Source organism: Phocoena phocoena, chromosome 9 (genome assembly GCF_963924675.1).
Source record: "Phocoena phocoena chromosome 9, mPhoPho1.1, whole genome shotgun sequence".
NCBI lineage: Eukaryota > Metazoa > Chordata > Mammalia > Artiodactyla > Phocoenidae > Phocoena > Phocoena phocoena.
In genome coordinates this window covers 23,549,965-23,559,097 of record NC_089227.1, presented here as the reverse complement: position 1 = coordinate 23,559,097, position 9,133 = coordinate 23,549,965, and positions in this window count along the sequence as shown.

The window sequence follows — 9,133 nt, the reverse complement described above, 5'->3', positions numbered from 1 at the left end:
CTTCCTATTTTTGACAAATGCTCTACTTTAATTAGTCACATTAGCTTCTACACTTAGTTTCATCTGTCCTTGTTATTTGTTCTCTGATTAGCAGCGCTAAATACACTTTTTTTTGTAAATGGTATAATTGACACACAGTTGTCTCTCCATATCCATGGGTTCCCCATCCACAGATTCTACCAAACTCGGAGTTCAGTCTGTGGTTGGTTGAATTGGAAGATATGAATGGTAGACATGGAAGACCAATGGCCCTATGCCAGTTTATATAATGGACTTGAGCATCCCTGGGGAATTGGTATCCATAGAGGTCCTGGACCAATCCCCTGCAGATACCTAAGGATGACATTATAACATTACCTTAGTTTCAGGTGTACAACATAAAGATTTGATGTTATTATACACTGTGAAATGATCACCACAATAAGACTAGTTAACAACTATCACTGTAAATAGTTATAATTCTTTATTCTTGTGATAAACACTTTTAAGATTTACTATCTTAGCAGCTTTCTAATGTGCAATACAGTATTATTTACTAGAATCATCATGTACAATGCATCCCCAGGATTTATTTACTTTATTATTGGAAGTTTGTACCTTCTGACACACTTTACTGATTTTGTCTACCCCCACCCCTTGCCTCTGGAAACCACCGGTTTGTTTTCTGTACTTATGAGCTTTTTTTTTCTTTTTGGATTCTGCATGTAAATGAGATCATCCTCTGTTTGTCTTCATCTGTTTGACTTATTTCACTTAGCATAATGCGCTTAAGGTCCATCCATGGTATCACAAATGGAAAGATTTCAGTTTTTATGGCTGAATAATAGTCCATTCCGTAGACAGATAGATGATAGATACATATATCTATCTATATGTATATTTCTATCACAATTTCTTTTTGTATTTATTCATTAATGAATGCTTAGGCTGTTTCCTGATCTTGACTATTGTCAGTAATACTGTAACAATATGGGAAATGTATATATCTTTCAAAATTAGTGTTTTTGTTTTCTTCTGATAAATACCCAGAAGTTGTATTGCTGGATCTTATGACATTTTTATTTTTAATATTTGGAAAAACCTCTGTTTTTCCATAGTGGGTGCTTCAATTTACATTTCCAACAACAGTGCACAATAGTTTCCTTTTCTTCATATCCTTGCCAAAACTTGTTATTTCTTGTCTTTTTGATGACAGCCATTCTAATAGGTGTGTGGCAAGATCTCATTGTGGTTTTGATTTGCATTTCCCTGATGATCAGTGATGTTGAGCATCTTTGCATGTACCTGTTAAGTCATTTGTATCTCTTTTGAAAGATGTCTATTCAGATCTTCTGCCACTTTTTTAACAAGATTGGTTTTTGTTTTTTGCTATTCAGTGTTACGAGTTCTTTATTCTTTATGTATTTTGCATATTAACCCCTTATCACACATATGATTTGCAAATATTTTCTCTTATTCCATAAGTTGCCCCTTATTTTATTGGTTTCCTTTGCTCTGAAGGAACTTTTGAGTTTGATGTAGTTCTACTCTTTTGTTTTCACTTTTGTTGTAAAATTCGAAAAATTATCACCAAGATTGACATCAAAGAGTTTACTGCATATGTTTTCTTCCAAGAGTTTTATGGTTTAAGGCCTAATATTCAAGTCTTTAATGCATGTTGCATAAATTTTTGTGTATGGTGTAAGGCAGTGGTCTAGTTTCATTCATTTGCATGTGGCTGTCCAGTTTTTACAGCAACATTTGTTGAAGAGACTATTCTTTCCCAGTTGTATATTCTGAGCTACTTTGTTGTAAGTTAATTGATCATATATGCATAGATTTATTGCTGTACTCTCTATTCTGTTCCATTAATAATGTGTCTGTTTTTATGCTAGTGATGTACTGTTTTGCTTACTATAACTTTGTGGTATAGTTTGAAATCAGGGTGTATGGTGCCTCCAGCCTTGTTCTTCTTTCTCAAAATTGCTTTGGCTATTCAGGGTCTTTTATGGTTCAGTAGAAATTTTAGGATGATTTGCTCTATTTCTGTGAAAAATGCCATTGGAATTTTGTTAGGGATTGCATTGAATCTATAATTTGCTGAGTAGTATAAACAGTTTAACAATATTAATTCTTCCAGTTAATGAGCATGGAAGATCTTTCTTTGTGACTCCTTCAATTTATTTCATCAGTGTCTCATATTTTTCAGTGTACAGGTCTCTCACCTCCTTGGTTAAGTTATCCCTATGTAGGAATTGAAGCAATACGAAGCAATTGCAAATGGGATTGTTTTCTTAATTTCTCTTTCTGAGAGTTTGTTATTAGTGTATAGAAATGAAGAGTTTTGTGTGTGTGTGTGTGTGTGTGTGTGTGTGTGTGTGTGTGGTACGCGGGCCTCTCACTGTTGTGGCCTCTCCTGTTGCAGAGCACAGGCTCCGGACGCGCAGGCTCAGCGGCCGTGGCTCACGGGCCTAGCTGCTCCGCGGCATGTGGGATCTTCCCAGACCGGGGCACGAACCCGTGTGCCCTGCATCGGCAGGCGGACTCTCAACCACTGTGCCACCAGGGAAGCCCAAGAAATGAACAGTTTTGATATTGATTTTGTATCATGCAACTTTACTGAATTTGTTTACTAGTTTTAACAGATTTTTGTAGGGTCTTTAGGACTTGATATTATGTAATATCAAGTCATCTGCAAACAGTGACAGTTTTACTTCTTCCTTTCCAACTTAGGTATCTTTTATTACTTTTTGTTTCTGATTGCTATGGATAGGACTTCCAATACTATGTTGAATAAAAGTTGTGTGAGTGGGCTCTCTTGTCGTGTTACTGATCTTAGAGGAAAGCTTTTCACCATGGGGTATGATGTTAGCTGTGTGTTTGTCATAAATGGCCTTTATTATGTTGGAGGTGTATTTACTCTCACTTTGTTAAGGGTTTTTATCATAAATAAATGTTGAATTTTGTCAAATGCTTTTTCTGTATCGAGAGAATCATGATGTTTTATCTTTCACTTTGTTAATGTGGTGTATTACGTGGATTGATTTGCACATGTTGAACCATCCTTGTGTCCTTGGAATATATTCCACTTGATCATGGTGCATAATTCTCTCAGTGTGCTGTTGAATTTGATTTGTTAATATCTTTTTAAGGATTTTTGCATCCATGTTAACCAGAGATATTGGTCTGTAATTTTCTTGTGGCTTCCTTGTCTAGTGTTGGTATGATGGTTTTGCTGGCCTTGTAATATGAGTTTGGAGTGTTTCCTCCTCTTCTATTTTTTAAAGGCGTTTGAGAAGGATTGGTATCAATTCTTGTTTGAATGTTTGGTAGATATCACTGATGAAGTTGTCAGGTCCTGAACTTCTGTTTAGTGAGAGGTTTTAGATTACTGATTTCATAGCTCTTAGTTCTACTGATCTTTTCTACTGTCTTTTGGTCTCCATTTATTTCTGCTCTGTTTTTATTTCCTTCCTTCTGCTAACTTTGAACCTCATTTTTTTTTCCTTTTTCTAGTTCCTTGAAGTGTGAAGGTAGGTTGTTTGAGATTTTTCTTATTTCTTGAAGTAGGCATTTATCATTATTTACTCCCTCTTAAAACTGCTTTTGCTGCAACCAATAAGTTTTGGTATTTTGTATTTCCATCCTGATTTGTCTCAAGATGTCTTTTGATTTCTCTTTTGTTTTACTTTCTGACCCATTGCTTGTTCAGTAGCACAGTAGCATGTTGGGGAATTGGCACATATTTGTGAATTTTCCAGTTTTCTTCTTGAAATTGATTTCTAATTTCATACCATTGTTGTAAAAGATGCTTGATATGATTTTAGTCTTCATAAAATTATTAAAATTTGTTTTGTGGTTTATCATATGATCTATTCTCGAGATCATGTGCACTTGAGAAGAATGTGAATTCTGTTGCTTTGGGATGGAATGTTCTATATACACCTGTTAAGTATATACCTAAGTTAGGCAGTATACTGGCCTAACTTACTACAGGTTTTTGTTTTGTGGTTCCCATGAGTCTTACATACAACAGTATTATAACATACCTATAAAGGTTCACATATAACAACATATTTATAACAGTCTATTTTAAGTTGATAACTGCTTAAGTTTGAACATGTTTTAAAGCTCTACAATTTTACTCTCCCCACAGGCTTTATGTTTTTGATGTCAGATTTACATCTTTATCTTGTATATCCCTTAAGTAATTATTGTAGCTACAGTTATTTTTACTACTTTTGACTTTCAACCTTTATACTACCTTTAGTAAATATTTACCTTTACCAGTGGGGTTCATATTTTCATAAGTATTTTTGTTACTAGTTAACACCCTTTTTTCATTTAAAAAATTTCTTTAACATTTCTTGTAAGACTGGTTTAGTGATAATTTGTTCTTTTAGCTTTTTTTTTCAGTCTGTTTATTTTTTTCTGGTTTTATTTGTTTTTTTTTATTTTATTGAAATATAGTTGATTTACCAATGTTTCACATTACATCAAAGTGATTCAGTTATACACAAACACACACACATACGTATATATATCAATTCTTTTCAGATTCTTTTTCATTTTAGGTTATTACAAGATATTGAATATAGTTGCTTGTGCTATACAGTAGGTCCTTGTTTTTTAATTTATATATAGTATTCTGTATCTGTTAATCCCAAATTCCCAGTTTATTCCTCCCCACCCCTTTCCACTTTGGTAATTATAAGTTTGTTTTCTATGTCTGTGAGTCTATTTCTGTTTTGTAAATAAGTTTATTTGTATCATTTCTTTGATTCCACATGTGGTATCTTATGATATTTGTCTTTCTCTGTCTGATTTACTTCTCTTAGTATGATAATCTCTAGGTCCATCCATGTTGCTGCAGATGGCATTATTTCATTCTTTTCTATGGCTGAATAATATTTCATTGTGTGTGTGTGTGTGTGTGTGTGTGTGTGTGTGTGTGTATCTTCTTTATCCATTCATCTGTCAATGGACATTTAGGTGGCTTCTATGTCTTAGCTATTGTAAATAGTGCTGCCATGAACATTGGGCTCCACATACTGTTTCTGATTAGAGTTTTTGTCTTTTCCAAATATATGTCCAGGAATGGGATTGCTGGATCATATGGTAATTCTATTTTTAGTTTTCTGAGGAACCTCCATACTGTTTTCCACAGTAGCTGCACCAACTTACATGCTGGCCAACAGTGTAGGAGGGTTCCCTTTTCTCCACACTCTTTCCAGCATTGTTATTTGTAGACATTTGAATGATGCCCATTCTGACTGGTGTGAGGTGGTACCTCGTTGTAATTTTGATTTGCATTTATCTAATAATTAATGACGTTGAACATCTTTTCATCTGGATGTTGGCCATTTGAATGTCATCTTTGGTGAAATGTCTGTATAGATCTTCTGTGCATTTTTTGATTGGGTTTTTTTTTTTTTTTTTTTGATATTGAGCTGTATAAGCTGTTTCTATTTTGGAATTTAAGCCCTTGTCAGTCACATCGTTTGCAAATATTTTCTCCTAGTCCATGGTTTGTCTTTTCCTTTTGTTTATGGCTTCCTTTGCTATGCAAATGCTTTTAAGTTTAATTGGGTCCCAGTTTTTTTACTTTTGTTTTTGTTTCCATTACTCTAGGAGATGGATCCAAAAACAATTGCCATGATTTATGTCAAAATTTGATCTGCCTATGTTTTCTTTGAGGAGCTTTATAGATTCTGATGTAACATTTAGGTCTTTAATCCATTTTGAATTTATTTTTGTATATGGTGTTAGAGAATGATCTAATTTCATTCTTTTATATGTAACTGTCCAGTTTTCCAGGCACTACATGTTGAAGAAACTGTCTTTTCTCCATTGTATATTCTTGCCTCCTTTTTTTGTAGAGTAATTGACCATAACTGTGTGGATTTATATCTGTGCTCTCTATCCTGCTCCACTGATCTATGTGCCTGTTTTGGTGCCAGTACCATACTATTTTGATGACTGTAGCTTTGTAGTATAGTGTGAAGTCAGGGAGCATGGTTTCTCCAGCTCAATTCTTCTTTCTCAAGATTATTTTAGCTATTCGGGGTCTTTTGTGTTTCCATGCAAATTTCAAAGTCTTTTGTTCCAGTTGTGTGAAAAATGCTATAGGTAATTTGATAGAACTATTCTATCAAATTGAATTGAATTGCATTGAATCTTAGATTGTTTTGGGTAGTATGGTCATTTTAAGAGTGTTGGTTCAAAAAAAAAAAAAAAAGAGTTGGTTCTTCCAATCTAGGAACACAGTATATCTTTCCATCTGTTTGTGTGGTATTCAATTTTTTTCATTGATGTCTTATATTTTCCAAGCATAGGTCTTTGGCCTCCTTAGCTAGGTTTATTTCTAGGTATTTTATTCTTTATGATGTGATAGTAAATGGGATTGTTTTCTTAATTTCTCTTTCTGCTATTTCATTGTTAGTGTATAGAAATGCAGCAGACTTCTGTATATTAATTTTGTATCCTGCAGCTTTACTGAATTCATTGATGTGCTCTAGTATTTTTCTGGAGGCAGCTTTAGGATTTTCTAAGTAGAGTATTATATCATCTGCAAATTACTACTTTAGGTTTTTCTTGTCTGTGAACTTTTTATCTCTTTCACCTCTGAATGATAAGTTTTTCAGGTGGAATATTCTTGGTTGGAATTTTTTTTTTCTTTCAGTGCTTTGAATATATCATGGTTATCCCTTCAGGCCTGCAAAGTTTCTGCTGAAAATTCTGTGGATGGTCTTATGGGGGTTCTGTTGTATGGGACAAGGTGTTTCTCTCTTGCTGCTTTTAAGATTCTCTCCTTGTCTTTTACTTTTAATATTTTAATTAAAATGTGTCTTGATCAGCATCTCTTTGGATTCATCATATTTGGAGCTCTCTGTGTACCTGGATTTGGATGTCTGTGTCCTTCCCAAACTTAGGCGAGTTTTCAGTCATTATTTCTTCAAATAAGGTATGTGCTCCTTTCTTTCTCTCTTCTCCTTTTGGGACTACTGTAATGCAAAGGTTAGTCTACCTAATGTTGTCCTATAAGTTCCTTTAACTGTCTTCAGTTTTTTTTTTCATTCTTTTTTCTTTTTGGTATTCTGATGGGTGAGTTCCACTGCCCTGTCTTTGAGTTCACAGATCCTTTCTTCTGCTTCATCTATTTTGATGTTAAATTTTCCTTAGTGTATTTTTAGTTAATTATTGTATTCTTCAGCTCTGTGACTTTTATTTTGTACTTTCTTACATTTTCTATCTCTGTGTTGAAGTTCTCATTGTGTTCTCCTGAGTTAAAGGAGCATCTTTATGACCATTACTTTGAACTCTTTATCAGGTAAATTACTTATCTCCATTTCATGAAGATTTTTTCTGAGGTTCTGTCTTGTTCTTTTGGGGGGAACATATTCCTTTATTTTGCTTTTTCTCTGTGTTGGTTTCTGTGCATGAGATGTAATAGCCCTCCTTCTCAGTCTTAAAGGAGTGGTCTTGTGTAGGAAATGAACCATATCATTCATCTGTGCCCTAGTTCTTGGTTTTCTCTCACACATTTGTGTTTGTTCAAGCAGCCTATTTTATTTTTAATAGCTCAAAGTAGTTGCACGTGTGCAAGACCTGTCAGCATCCCAAATAGGAGGAGCTCACCAAGGACTTTAGATTCAGGCTGATTGGAAGCTCTTAAATTATGCTGTAGCTCTTAAATTATGCAGATTTATACTGTCTGGTGGGATCATAGTTTTATGCCAATTTGGCCTCCAAAACCAAGTGTTCTGGAGATGTGCTCTGAATGGAAGTTGCAAAAATCAGGGCTCCAGACAAGTAAAATAGCTCTTTTCTGGAAGTTACTAGTGAGCTATAGTGAGGCAGAGGGAGAAAACTGAGCTGCTGTTCACCAGCCTATGTTCCCTGAGAGTATGTCCATTGGACTCAGGTCCTATGCCACTCAGGTCAAAGATCCAGGGCAAGCAAATACGCCTCTATCACAGAAAGAATGGGAGTGTTTCAGTCTCTTGTTTGTGCAGTGTCCTCGGCATGGTAGTCTGCCAAGAACTGTCAGTCTGATTGTTAGAGTCCCATGAGACTCAGGAACACAAGGCCCTCTGGCCTCTAGAGCCAGGTGAGGGGTATCCCCTGGGAATCATCCTCTAAACCCAGGGCATCAGGTATAAAAACTGAATTATTAAATTCATGTAAAACTCCATTATGGGAGATACTGGTTTTCCTTAGCACTGCAGAGGGAGAGTGTGAAATCGGCATCTTCTGGCTGAAATGGGGCAGAGGAGGTGCATAAGCATGGTGCTCATGGAGGGAGGGGGAGGTGGCACCCACCTGCTGGAACAGGGCAGAGGAAGAGTGTGAAGATGGTGTCACCAGCCTCTGTCCCACAAAAGTATCCCAGCAGGCGCCTATATGTGTACTAAATGAGATGCCTGCACCTCAGTCTGACATTTTAAAGTTAGCAAATGAGCCTCTTTCATATATAGTCTGGGTGCCTCTTGTTCTGCTGCTTCTGTACCTAGCCCTGGGGGAGGTGAGCCTGAGCATATGAGCCCTTTAACAGAGTCATTTCTCAGTTTTTCTGTGCCCTTGTGGGTCTCATGGAATTGCTCAGCTAGTTTTTAGTTTATTCAGAGAAAATTGTTCCTTATGCTGCTGTAGATTTGAAGTGTGTGTGGGAGAAGGTGAGTTCAGGATCTTCCTATGTTGCCATTTTCAACTGGAACCAGAGGTAGATATACACAGCAAATATAAATAATACAGAAAAATAACACATTTCAGCAAGAAATTATTTGTAGAAGAAATTTCTGAATCCTAGTGACTCAACTGCCCACTCAGTTGATTATTCCACTGATACCCCTCTTTATACTTCTAGAAACATGCTACATGTGTGGTGGTGGCAGGCTGGAATGGGAAGGGAATGGGGATGGGCAAAAGGAAGTGGCTGATGATCAATACAGATAATTCTCACAATCTTATAGGACCTTTAATTTTAAATGATTATTCAGATATCTATGGAAAAATGTGCAACACTAACGTATGTTAATATTTCAAAAAAATTTCAGAAGAAAGAAAATTTTTAGAATCCTGCTCCCTGGTCTCTATCAAAATCTGAAGATATTTAATACTTTCTCACAATCCAGATTTCTATTTTAAGACAGTT